Raw genomic sequence first — 13,328 nt, forward strand, 5'->3', positions numbered from 1 at the left:
CTTCTTTGGGATTGAGTAAATGAATTTGCAATTTGTCAAAACTTGTTAAACTGTGTACACTTAAGATTTATACATTTCACTGCATGTAGATTTTACTTGAATAAAATATTATCTGTGTGGCAGCCATGGAGCTCTTTTACTCAGATACTCTTTCAAGAGTGACCCTGCCTTGAGGTATGCAGCTAACCGATAGCCTCAAGCTGTAACACTTTGGGGATGTGCTACAGCACCTGGGCTAAGGACATGTTCTCTTCTGCAGCTCCAGCCAGTGACTTAGCAAGGCCTGAGTATTAGAGCTGGCCACTGCCGCCCAATGAGATACTCTCTTAATGGGCAATTTTGTCTAGAGCTCTCCCTTTAGGACAAGCCACAGTGTTTTCGGAGCACTACCGAAGTTGGGTTCTTCCTACCCAACTGTCCTTATTTTCCCCTGTTTCTCAAGGTTCAGATTTGTCTTCTGGTTTAACGAGTTTTTTTTTCTGCTCCCTCTCACCTTTTTCTTTCACAGGCATTACCTTCAGTAAATCTATTCCATGTCTAACTCCATGTTGGCTTTTGGCAAAAACTGTCAATTAAAAAAAAAATCTGTGATAGAAATGAGACTAAATATATGTCACATTAATACAGTTATATTGACATAATTCCAGAAAAGTTTTTTTTTTTTTTTTCAGAAAGTTTAATGGATTTATGTCTTTATGTTGGATTCAACAGGCTCACCTAAAACACAAGTATTTAATGTTTGGATATAGGGTTGTGAACAAAGGCAAACAACAAAGGTTGTTACAAAGGTTGTAAACAAAGGTTGTTTACAAAGGTAAACAGAAAGCAGAAGGCATGATCAGATTAGGAAGAATTCAAGGCAAAACACATTAAAGAAAGGAAAATTTGGGTAGCCCTGGTGGCTCAGTGGTTTAGCACCGCCTTCGGCCCAGGGTGTGACCCTGGAGACCCGGGATCAATTCCCACGTCAGGCTCCCTGCATGGAGCCTGCTTCTCCCTCTGCCTGTGTCTCTGCCTCTATCTCTCTCTGTGTGTCTCTCGTGAATAAATAAAATCTTTAAAAAAAAGTTTGTATTCTTAATATGAAAACCAGGTGAGGATTGATACAAGAAAAAAAAAATTTCCCTGATGAACTTAGATGCAAAAATCCTCAACAAAGTATTAGCAAACCAAATTCAATGATACATTAAAAGGATTATGTACCATGATCAAGTGGGATTTATTCCAGTGATAAGGATAGTTCAACATCCACAAGTCAGTTAATGTGGTGTACCATATTAATGGTATATAACACATATACCACGCCCAGCAAGATGGGTATAGAGGTAACGTGCCTCAAAATAATAAGGGCCATTTGCTACAAACCCACAGCCAACCATACTCCATGGTGAAAAGCAGAAAGCTTCGGTAAGATCAGAAACGAGACAAGAATGTCTACTCCCACCTCTCTTACTCAATATAGTACTGAAAATCCTAGCCATAGCAGACAGCAAAAATAAATAAAAGCCATCCAAATTGGTGAGGAAGAAGTAAAACTTTCACTATTTGCAGACAATATACATGGAAAACCCTAAAGACTCCAAAAACGTTTTGAACTAATCAATGAATTCAGTAAAGTTATTGTAGGATACAAAATTAATATGCAAAAATCTGTTTCTATACACTAATGAACTATTACAAGAAGAAATAAATAATCTCATTTACAATTGCATTAAAGAGTGAAATACCTAGGAATAAATTTAACTAAAGATGAGAAGGACCTGTATATTGAGATTACACAATGTTAATGAAAGAAATGGAAGAAGACACAGATAAATGGAAAGATGTATCATGCTGATGGAAGGATCAACATTGTTATGTCTACACTATCCAAAGCAATCTACAGATTCAAGCTATCACTATCAAAATTCAAATGCCAGTTTTCAAAGAAATACAACAAATAATCCTAATATTTGTATGAAACCACAAAAACTGAACAAAGTGTTCTTGAGAAAACAAAGCTGGAAGCATCATAGTCCCTGATTTCAAACTATATTGCAAAGCTATAGTAATTAAGACAGTATGGTATTGGCATAAAAACAGACATACAGATTGATGGAATGAAATAGCCCAGAAATAAACCCATGCATACGTAATTAACTTATGACAATGGAGCCAAGAATATACAAAGGGGAAAACAAAGCATCTTCAGTAAATGATATTTGGAAAGCTTAAATGCCACATGAAAGAATGAAGCTCAACCACTATCCTACATGATACACAAAAGTTAAAGTGGATTAAAAACCTGAAACCGTAAAACTAAAAAGAAAACATGGGTGGTAAGCTCCTTGACAAAGGTCTTGGTGATTATATTTTGAATCTGATGCCAAAAGCAAAAATAAGTGGAACTACATCATACTCAAAAGCTTCTGCACAGCAATGGAAACCATCAACAAAATGAAAAGGCAGCCTACTAAATGGGAGAAAATATTTGCAAATAATGTATCTGATAAGAAACTAATATCTAAAAGATATGAAGAACTCATAGACTCAATAGTAAAACAAAATCTGCTTTTAAAAATGAACAGAAGATCTGAATAGACATTTTTTCCAAAGAAGACATACAGATTGCCAAGAGGTACATGAGAACATAGTCAACATTCATTCAGGGAAATGCAGAGCAAAACCACAATGAAATAGCACTTTTCATTTGTTAGAATGGTTATTATGAAAAAGACAAGAAATAACAATGTTGCCTAAGATATGGAGAAAAGGAAACCCTTGTCCACTCTTTATGGGAATGTACATTAGTGTAGCCACTATGGATAACAGTATAGTTTCCTCAAAAAATTAAAATAGAACTACCATATAATCATGCAATCTAATTTCTGGGTATTTTTCTGAGGAAAATGAGAACATTAATTTGAAAAGATAGATGCACCCTCATGTTTATTGCAACATTATTTACAATAACCAAAAAATGGAAACAATCTAAGTGTTCACTAATAGAGGAATAAAGACAACGTGGTATATAAATATATACAATGGAATATTATTCAATAAAAAATAATGAAATCTTGCCATTTTCAACAACATAGATGGACCTCAAGGGCATTATGCTAAGTGAATTTAAGTCAGAGAAAGACAAAAAAATCACAGCATGTCTTTTTTTTTTAATTTTTATTTATTTATTTATTTATGAATGATAGTTACAGAGAGACAGACAGACAGACAGACAGACAGACAGAGACATAGGCAGAGGGAGAAGCAGGCTCCATGCACTGGGAGCCCCATGTGGGACTCGATCCCGGGTCTCCAGGATCGCTCCCTGGGCCAAAGGCAGGCGCTAAACCGCTGCGCCACCCAGGGATCCCCCACAGCATGTCTTTTATATGTGAAATCAAAAAGAAAAAAATCAAGGTCATAGATATAGAAAACAGATTGGTGGTTGCCAGAGACAGGGGGTGGTGAAGTGGAGAGAAATGGATGAAGTATGAAGGATAAAGAGAGTTAGAGGAAATTTCCCCTGAAAACAAATTATAGATGTGAATCATTCTGTAGTTAATTTAATACCCCTGTGTGGATGAATCAAAAATATCAATTTATTTTGTATATTCCTGGATGCAGTTCTCTCTTAACAAAAGTTATTTTCTTTAATAACCAAAATATATATTCTGTCTGAGAACATCTAGCTTAAATAGTTATGCATAATAATTTTGTAAGTAATTGACTAATAGCTCTCACCATACTTTGAGATCCATGAGGACAGGGACATTATTGGTTGGTTGGTTGGTTGGTTTGCTAGTTTTTATCATTGTATCCTTGGCATCTGGCACAGTGTCTGGCACATAGTAGGCACCCAATAATTCTTATGAATGAATAAATGAAGAATAGAACACAAAAATATTGGGGCACCTGGGTGGCTCAGTGGTTGAGCATCTGCCTTTGGCTCAGGTTGTGATCCCGAGGTCCTAGGATTGAGTCCCACATCTGGGTCCCTACAGGGAGCCTGCTTCTTCCTCTGCCTATGTCTCTGCCTCTCTCTTTCTGTGTCTCTCATGAATAAATAAAATCTTAAAAAGAACACAAAAATATTGATGTAATTCTTCATTAAGGATTACAATTAAATTTATTCTTTTTAGATGGAAGTCTTTCGGGAGGCAAAGAGTTACTGTGCTTATTTATTGATTCATCCATTCATTCAACAAATATTCATTTACACGGCAGACAACCCTATGCTAAGCATGGAATACATGGTGATAAGGGGAATAGATACACTTCCTGCCCTGGAGCTCAGAGCCTGTAGGTAAGTGCTTATCAATTCTCTATTTCTAATATCTTATGAACAGCTATAATTACATGTTTGTAATAGTATCGTATCAGAGGGCTCTCATAAGCTCTTTTCTTATTTGATCCTCCCAGAGCACAGATGTTATCTTCATCTTTACAGATAGAGAAACAGATACTAACAACAACGACAAAAAGCAATGCTTCGTATGGATTAGTTCATTTTATTTAAGAAATATTTATTGATTACCTACTAGTTTCAGCAACTTCTAGGAGTTGCAAACAGCAATAAACAAGAAGAAGGACACTTCTAGTAGGAGATGGCAAACTGAACAATAAAAAAGATAAATCATAAGATTACAGAAGAAATAAAATTGCGTGATGTAATTAGAGAGTGACTATGATGAAGGAATTCAGGGAAGGACTCTGAGGTGGTGACACTGAAGCCAAGAAGTGAAGTTAGACCAGCCATTTGAAGAGTTATGGGAAAGCCTTCAAAAGGGAGTGCCAAGTCCAAGGCGATGAGCAGGACATGAATGTAGCATCTTCAAGGAAGAAAGTGAAGGCTAGTGTCACTGGGGCAATGGATGTATGGTATGAGATAAGCTTCAGAACAGTGTGAGCCAGATCATGTAGGGCCGGCCTTAAAGGCCATGGACTTTTTTCTTCATGCATTGAGAAGCAAATAGAGAATTCATATAACTGATTTAGCATGTGCTCACAAAAGAGGATTACTTGGCATTATAGATAGAATAAGAAAATTGTGCTTAAACTTGATTTCAAAGAACAGAGAAGTCAAAAGTGATTATTTAACAATCAGCTGGAGAGTTTCCCATAGCCCAATGAACCATATTGGAGAGACACTGAATGTAGACTCCTTCAGAAGTGTGTGTGGGGAAAAGGGGTGGTCATGTCTAGGAGAGACTGAGGATTTCATTTCTTAGGACAATTTTTGAGAATGCTCCTTGTCAGGGGGAAGATGATGTAATCTAAGTTTTTGAGTTCGTAGAATATAAAAGCAAAACACTCTCAGATCCTGAGGAAAAAAGGTCAGTAATTCTAGGTCTTTAGTCTTTAATGTGGTAAAGAATGGAAACAGCTCTGTGTAAGCTTGGGAACCAAGTGTGGGGCAACCTCCGTGGAGTTTATATCTGGATGAGTGAGCTCATCCTCTCTTCATGACCTGAGGTTACCTGAGCAGGGATGCATGTCACCAGTGGACATGCACAGTCTGACAGTCTCTTGAACTAGCTTTCAACAGTAATACTGTATAACAAAAAAGAAACAATGGCAGAATCAGTTTCCTCTCTGCTTCAGTGGAGAAGACAGAATGAGCCTCTTTTCCACTGCATAGAGAAGGATTTTGGAACGGGGAAAGGAAGAGCCCAAAGGAAATCCTAAACTTCCTATTAAAAAGACAGTATGATATTAAACAATTAATTAGAAACCTAAAAGAGAAGTGACCTCATGTGTACCTCAGGTTTATGCAGGGACTTGTAAATGTTACATATGCCACTGTCAAGAATTTTGGCTTGTCTCTGGGATGAAAGCAGTGTTTGTAGCACACATAGTTACATGAATTATTTGAGATTGAGTAGCTTATTCAGGGTCACTCCAGGGCCTGTGCTCTTACCTAGTTGTGTATTTTTAGTGTATCCATTAAATTTCTTTTTAATGCTGTTATTTTTATTTGGTATAACATTTTTACTGGTTTTTGGTGTCTAGTTAATACGTTCTATATTCAGTCATTTTTGCTATTGCTCAAACAATAACTAATGAATTGTTTCAATAATTTATGTTTTATGTGTTGAATAAATATACATTTAAAGCTGTTATTTCTTTCTAGGACACTGACTTTTGGTGTCCAGAGCTGCTTCACTTGGGAACCATTCATAAAGACTTTGTATTGTAGCTATTTGATATTTGATTTCATTGGCTGCCCAGATTCTATTCCCTTTCCTAGTAGTACTCTGATTTGCTCTTTTCAAATAAACTCTTTTGTTGTGTGCAGTACTGACATGATGGAAATCCAAATCTTTTATTTTCTCCTACAGAAACCAAAGAAATTCTTCCTGCCAAATGCTTCCTCTGACCTTCCGCAGTGTTGTCAAGAGTAAGGTAAGCTACTCGAATAAGGCAAATCAATTACTCTTGTGGGAATTGACTCTTGTGTGAAGTAGTGACTGTTGTTTATATCTGAGCACTTGTGGACACATGGAGTTGGAAAGGTCTTTTGGAGTCGTCTAGCTCTACTTCTTCCAGCCTGTTCTTCAGCTCTCCTTTATGACATGTAAGCTGCTCATATCTTTATGTTTTCTTTTGACTTATGCTAGCCAGGTTTGGTTTCTGTTGCTTGTTACTAAAGAATCCTAAATAATATATAAGCCATGCCAAAGTCTTCCCTAATTTCCCATTCTCTCAAGTAAGTCATCCAGGGAGATAAGTCCTACTAGGAAAATAGGTAGCTAAGCTGGTAATGAAATGTTAATCATGCTTTTAATAGTGGAATGCATTACTCCTGCCAGATACTATTTGTATTTTCATAAGAAATGCTTCAATGGAAGAAAAGTTTTGGTAATGATGTGGTAGGGTCTTACCAAAAGTTGCCCAAGGACCACCTGAACAATATTCTCATGCTTCTAACTCAACAGAGATAGCATTCACATTTGGCACTTCTGGCAGGAGCCGGAAGACTAAAGAAGAGGAATGAGGGAGATGAAGAGAGTGAGAATTTGTTCTAGATCTGTGTTCCCTGAAAGCAACTTTCGTCAGCTTAATTTTAATTTAAACACAGATTCCTTTTCTCTTGCATGTTTATATTTGTGATTCCACTTTGAGTTTCAATTCAGTGTTTTCAAAGCTCCCACAAAATAAGTAGAGATGGTACAATGCAGTTTTTATACTTCGTAAGACCAGGTTGTAATAAGGTCTAGGAGTTTTTCAAATAGCATTAAAAATTCTTAATATTGGGATCCCTGGGTGGCGCAGCGGTTTGGTGCCTGCCTTTGGCCCAGGGCGCGATCCTGGAGACCCGGGATCGGATCCCACATCGGGCTCCCGGTGCATGGAGCCTGCTTCTCCCTCTGCCTGTGTCTCTGCCTCTCTCTCTCTCTCTCTCTGTGACTATCATAAATAAATAAAAATTAAAAAAAAATTCTTAATATTAAAGTTTTCCTAACTTCTTTCAAGGCCAATGAAAACAAGCAGTTTTTTTTTTTAATTTTATTTATTTATGATAGTCACAGAGAGAGAGAGAGAGGCAGAGACACAGGCAGAGGGAGAAGCAGGCTCCATGCAGGGAGCCCGATGTGGGACTCGATCCCAGGACTCCGGGATCATGACCCGAACCAAAGGCAGCCGCTCAACTGCTGAGCCACCCAGGGTGCCCCAAGAAGCAGTTTTTAAACAATATACTTTTGCTTAAATCTGAAGTAAGCATGAAAAGTAGGGAGTAATATGTTTAAACTAGGTTATTTCCTGATAGTATTGTTTTGTCTAAATAGAAAATAATTCCTTTAACAAAATTATTGTTGTGTTTATTTTGGCTTTTATTTTCTTCCATTGATTTTTGGTCTCTGATAAGTATATCACATAGTCATTTACTTTAGCCATCCCTCAAATAATAATGTAATGAATTGTTTTCAGAGTTACATCCTCTGTGGTGGAACAGTATCATCATTTGTGGCCAGTTTCTTCCATTTCAATGCAATGTAAGTAGCATTTAAAATTTATATTACATTTTTTAGCTCTTTTTTTAATATAAACAGACTCAGTACTCTGAATATCTGTGCTTTAAATTTTTAGCCTCATTATTTTTCTGTTTTCTTCTATTCTTATTCCTCATCCTGATTATCCAATTCCAGTCATCCTTATAGGCATAACTCAAGTCTTTTCTAGGAGGTGTTCTAGGAACATTCCAGCACAAATCTCCCTGTCTCTAAAATTCATCTAATATGGGATCATGGGTTCCTTTATGATAATGTCTTTTTGTTATCTTATTATTCAATATTCCACATGTTTTCCCCTAAACTAGATTACAGATTCCCTGAAATCAGGGGCTAATGCAGTATACCCAAGTATTTTAGAATCATGGACTCTAGCTGGATTGCCTTGAGTGAATTCCTGCTCCCTCACTGTTTCCCTTGGGGCACAAGACTACTGGTCTAAGTAGTTTCCTCTTCAGATTATTTATTTTTTCTCTTCTGATTAAAAATACTCTGAAATAAATGTCTGCTACTGTTTTTTTTCAACAATGATGCATATCATTTACATAGCAATTTACCACAATTTATTGGATTTAGTCCTGATAATATTCTGTTAAATATATGTTGTTATCCTCACCTTTTGGATAAAGATCCTTTTGCTCAAAGAAGCCAAGAGCTTGCATGAGATGATATTTTAAGAGGTGGAACTAAGGTCATTCTTCCATAGCACAGTACTTTGCATATTGATGGTACTAAATTTGGTGATAGATGAATTGTCTCATGTTGAATTTTTTTCCTACTAGTGCTTTCTTATGTGTAGACAGCTGTTAATTTCTTTGAGTTTCTCCCTGTTCATTTCCCTGCAAACTTTCCCTCTTCCTATCTCAAGAATTTTAAGAAGAGGAGAGGGTTAATTATGTATTTATGTATCAGCTACCATTTCACAATGTCTAAGTGAACCCTGAAATTAATTTGAAATTTCCTGCTTGACTTGCAAAGTCAGTCTCTATTCGTTTTGTACTTTTCAACTTCATCTTCTCTTGATCACCTTTCTGTGACTGCATAGCTGAGTCACTCTTTCATGTTCCCTGCTCCATCGCTTACTTCCTTTCTTCCCCTCAAGCCATTACATCTGTCCTTCCTTACAAAATATGTTTCTTGTTGGTTGAATCTGTTTTTAATTCAAGTCTTCAATCATCCTTCATGGCCTGGAGTACTTACAGCTTGTCTGAAAGCCCATTTGTAATTTTACCCCTTTACTTTAGATTTCTTCCTTTCTTTCTTTTAGAAATCTTGCTCTTTGATTTTCACATGGCATTATCTCTTTATCTATTGTTTGTTCAAACTTTAGTATTTTTTATGCTCATGATAGCAGAACGATTTACCTGTTGATAATCACACATATATCATTAATGAAAGTTCACATATTAAACTATATGTGGATTGAAAAACACCCCTACCTCTGCTTCTTTTTTTTATCAATCTAAATTAAAAAACCAGGATTCTATTTTGTTTGAAAGATGATAGAATTTCAGGAGAAGGTAAAATTTGGGTAAGATAGAAATTTCTATGAAAACTCAGTAGGCTACAGTCCTATATCAAGCTAAATAAACAGATTTTGGCACAAATTTTTGGTGTCCATAAAAGACCTGAGCCCCTCTCTATGTTGATGTAGGGAGCTTAAGATACTGCCTATCTCTGTGTTCTGATTGCTTTTTTCTCATAGCAGCATCGACAGTGGCTGTTTTGATTTAAGGTGACTCAACCTCTTGGGTTTTCCCTCTCAGGGTTTGGCTATCAGATGTAGGGCCTAAAGGGCAAACTTCATATTCTCACATTTGAAACCAAATGTCTTATTTCAGATTCCAAATAATAATGTAAATTATGGGATCCCTGGGTGGTGCAGTGGTTTAGCGCCTGCCTTTGGCTCAGGGCACGATCCTGGAGACCCGGGATCGAATCCCACGTCGGGCTCCTGGAGCATGGAGCCTGCTTCTCCCTCTGCCTATGTCTCTGCCTCTCTCTCTCTCTCTCTCTCTCTCTCTCTCTGTGACTATCGTAAATAAATAAAAATAAAAAAAATAATGTAAATTATGCATTTTCCTTGGGAAGATGCAAGACTAATCAGTAATACTTAATTCTACCAAAGTAAGAATATTGTATCAGGGTCTCCACTAGGTTATCCTACCTCTTGATTTTAAGGGATCACAATTTGGCAACTTTAATGATATCAGTATCAGTTTGTACTGATAAAACTCTATCATGCTTATAAATTAGCTCAAGGAAGCCTAACATATCTAGAGTTTGGATCTCTATATCAAGAATTGCCTTATTATTTTTTACTCTCTCAAGGTATCATTCAGCCAAGTGTTTCTGAAGTTTCACACCATACTCTTGCAATGAGACAAATTCTAGCCCTGATCTGAACATATAGGGGGCTCTAGGCTCACAGATTCCTCAACTCAACAATAAACCCCATTTTTACTGTTGATTGCTTATGCCTATTGCTCTTAGTCTCCTAGTAGGAACCTGAGCCCTTGCTGCTAAGCTTTTTGGCTGGAGTTTCTGCTGTTGTGTTACTCAGAATCTTTCATTGGTCGTCTCAGTCTTCTAGTATAGTTTCAAGTCCTCCCTGATGCCTATCTACCTGGTTTTTAATTAGGGTCCAAGGTACTTGCCAACTCCAGCCTGCCTTTTTTGATTTTATTGGATCTTTACCTACTTCGATCTCCTTTAGTCAAGCCTTAACATTTACCCTTTTATAGTTGAATTCTTCATTCTGCTCCTGCAGCCTCTGTCCTTTTTTTTTTTTTTAAATATTTTTATTTATTTATGATAGTCACAGAGAGAGAGAGAGAGAGAGAGAGAGGCAGAGACACAGGCAGAGGGAGAAGCAGGCTCCATGCCAGGAGCCTGATGTGGGATTCGATCCCGGGTCTCCAGGATCGCGCCCCGGGCCAAAGACAGGCGCCAAACCGCTGCACCACCCAGGGATCCCGCCTCTGTCCTTTTTTATTTCAATCTAATTCTAGTGAAATACCCTGGTCAGTCATTCTCCAATTTGCACATTATGTATGAGGGAAGTAATATTGTCTTACTCAATACATGTTCTTTGTAACTTAATAAAATGTAACACTGAATAGTCAATCAGAAGTGTGTGTACACATGTCAACATACTTGCTAAAAACAAACAAACAAACAAAACCTAAAAAAAACCATACTTACTAAATGAGCTAATACATTATCTACAATTATGAAACAGTAGTACAACTACTGCAATTTTTATTTGATAAATGAATCAGAATGGTTTAAATAGTCTCACTATACTATTACCTTAGGCTTAACAGCTCTTATTAAAACTGATTTATTTTTAGTCATCAATTTAAAAATGCTAGTTATAACAATTTCTACTACAATGATGAAGCAAGTACTTCTCTTTACATATAAAAATGCGATGTTCTGGCAGAGGGTTATTTTATTTGTGTGTAGGAAGAAATCAACATGGGAAATTATACAAAGAAGAAGTTTAATAAATGTTCATTGAATAAATGAATGAATGGTTCAACTAATCATACTATTTTTTTCATGACATAATTTGGGCCTAATTATTTCATTTATTTATACTGATAAAACTCTATCATGGTCATAAATTAGCTCAAGGAAGTCCAACATATCTGGAGTTTGGATCCATATATGAAAACTTGCCTTATTATTCTTTATTTTCTGAAGGTGTCATTCAGCCAAGGGTATCTGAAGTTCCATAACAGGCTCCTGTCTGATTCCTTTCCTCAAAAGTTATGATGTAGATAAATTATTGGCCAGTTGATAACAAAGAAATTTTAAGAACTTATACTTGATTAGAGTGTCACATGCAGAGTTTAGCTTCCCATAAAAGGTCCAAGGAACTTTTTCATTAGCTTTTTCTGTAGCTAGCTGCAGTAAATTTAGATATGCATTATTTTATATCAGACATAAATAGCAATTCATTGCCATTGTAAAGCTTGTAAGTGGTATACAAAAATGTTTTCCTATACTGAGACATTTAAAGAGGATGTACATGATAGAGAAGTATCTTAGTATTTAGCACTGAAGACCAGGGAAATTAGCTGGTGCAATATCATGTATTAGACATGATAATATTCAGTTGCCAGTAATAGAAACCCAAAATAACAGTGTTTCCAAAAAGAGAACAATTTATTTACGTATCAATAAAATTCCAAAATGGGCAGTGCAATGCTACAGGGGGAATCTGTTCCACAAATCCCTCAGGAACCATATTCCTTCTATCTTTTTCTATAATACATAGATTTCTATTTCCAAAGTCTACTCATGGTCCAAATTGGCTGCTCCATCCACATTCTAAAAAGCAGGAAGGAAAAAATGGGTGTAAAAAGGACTAAATGGTGTGAGCCAGCTCTTTTTGGAGAAGAAGCAGCTATTTTTAAAGAATGGTTTTGCTTACATGTTATTAGCTAGAATTTAGTCATATGCCACTTTAAGGTACAAGGGAGACTAGAAATGTAGTTCATTTTCCGTGCATCCTTAAGTCTGACTAAAATGTCAGAAGTTCCTTAATTATGGAAGAGGGAGAGGATGGTTGAAGGGTAGTAAGGATTCTCCACCACCATATGTGAGTTCTTTTGGGTTAAGGAAGCTCTGAAAACAGATTGAAGTATTTAACTACTTTGATTAGTCATTGAAGAATACTAGTCATATAAATTTTTAATATAAAAATCACAATGTGTTTACATATTATAACCTACTATGCATCTAGTCAGCTTTACAATTGAAATATACTTGAAACAATAAGTAAATAGTAAGGGTATAACATTAGTCATAACTTCTAATTGTCTATTAACCAAACCAGGTCAAGTATAAAGAACATGAATTGCTCTAAAGTATCTGAGATTAAAATAAAGCTCCTTAGTGAAGTGGCATTTCACTACTCCTACATTATTGCTTTAAGTGTGGCTAAAATAAAGAAGAGAACATTGCACTTGATTGAGACAAAGTAGATGACCTAGAAATCCTGATGAGCATCATATAACAGACATTTGGGGCTAGCTAGTTGTGCTAGCACCAGAGAGAATAGAAATGCATAAACATGTGGCCGAATAAACCTCTCTAATAATTACTGAATGTAACAATGTTAGATATTGCATTTCTTTAATATGTTCATGTTGTGCATAAATAAATTTAAAATGAAGAAGCAATGTTCAGAAACTTATGTTCTATGTTAAGTTTAAGGACTATCAATTCAAGAATGTTTCAGGTTTGGTGATCTTTTGCTTCATTATTTGTATCATTTGTTTCCCACAATTTTCTCCCCGTTTTGCACCTGCATTTGCAAGATATGAG

At 36.2% G+C, this 13,328-nt stretch overlaps 1 long non-coding RNA gene across 1 annotated transcript in view; it reads left to right on the plus strand.

The window, feature by feature from the left end:
- Positions 1-3,229: 3,229 nt before the first annotated feature.
- Positions 3,230-13,328, plus strand: part of LOC112678199 (uncharacterized) — an 82,818-nt gene continuing 72,719 nt past the window's right edge. Inside the window, exons 1-3 of the long non-coding RNA XR_003147422.3 lie at positions 3,230-4,285; positions 6,321-6,384; positions 7,912-7,976. This is a non-coding gene — a long non-coding RNA (uncharacterized LOC112678199). The remainder of the gene's footprint in view (positions 4,286-6,320; positions 6,385-7,911; positions 7,977-13,328) is intronic.

Source organism: Canis lupus, chromosome 27, assembly GCF_003254725.2.
Source record: "Canis lupus dingo isolate Sandy chromosome 27, ASM325472v2, whole genome shotgun sequence".
Taxonomy (NCBI): Eukaryota; Metazoa; Chordata; class Mammalia; order Carnivora; family Canidae; genus Canis; species Canis lupus.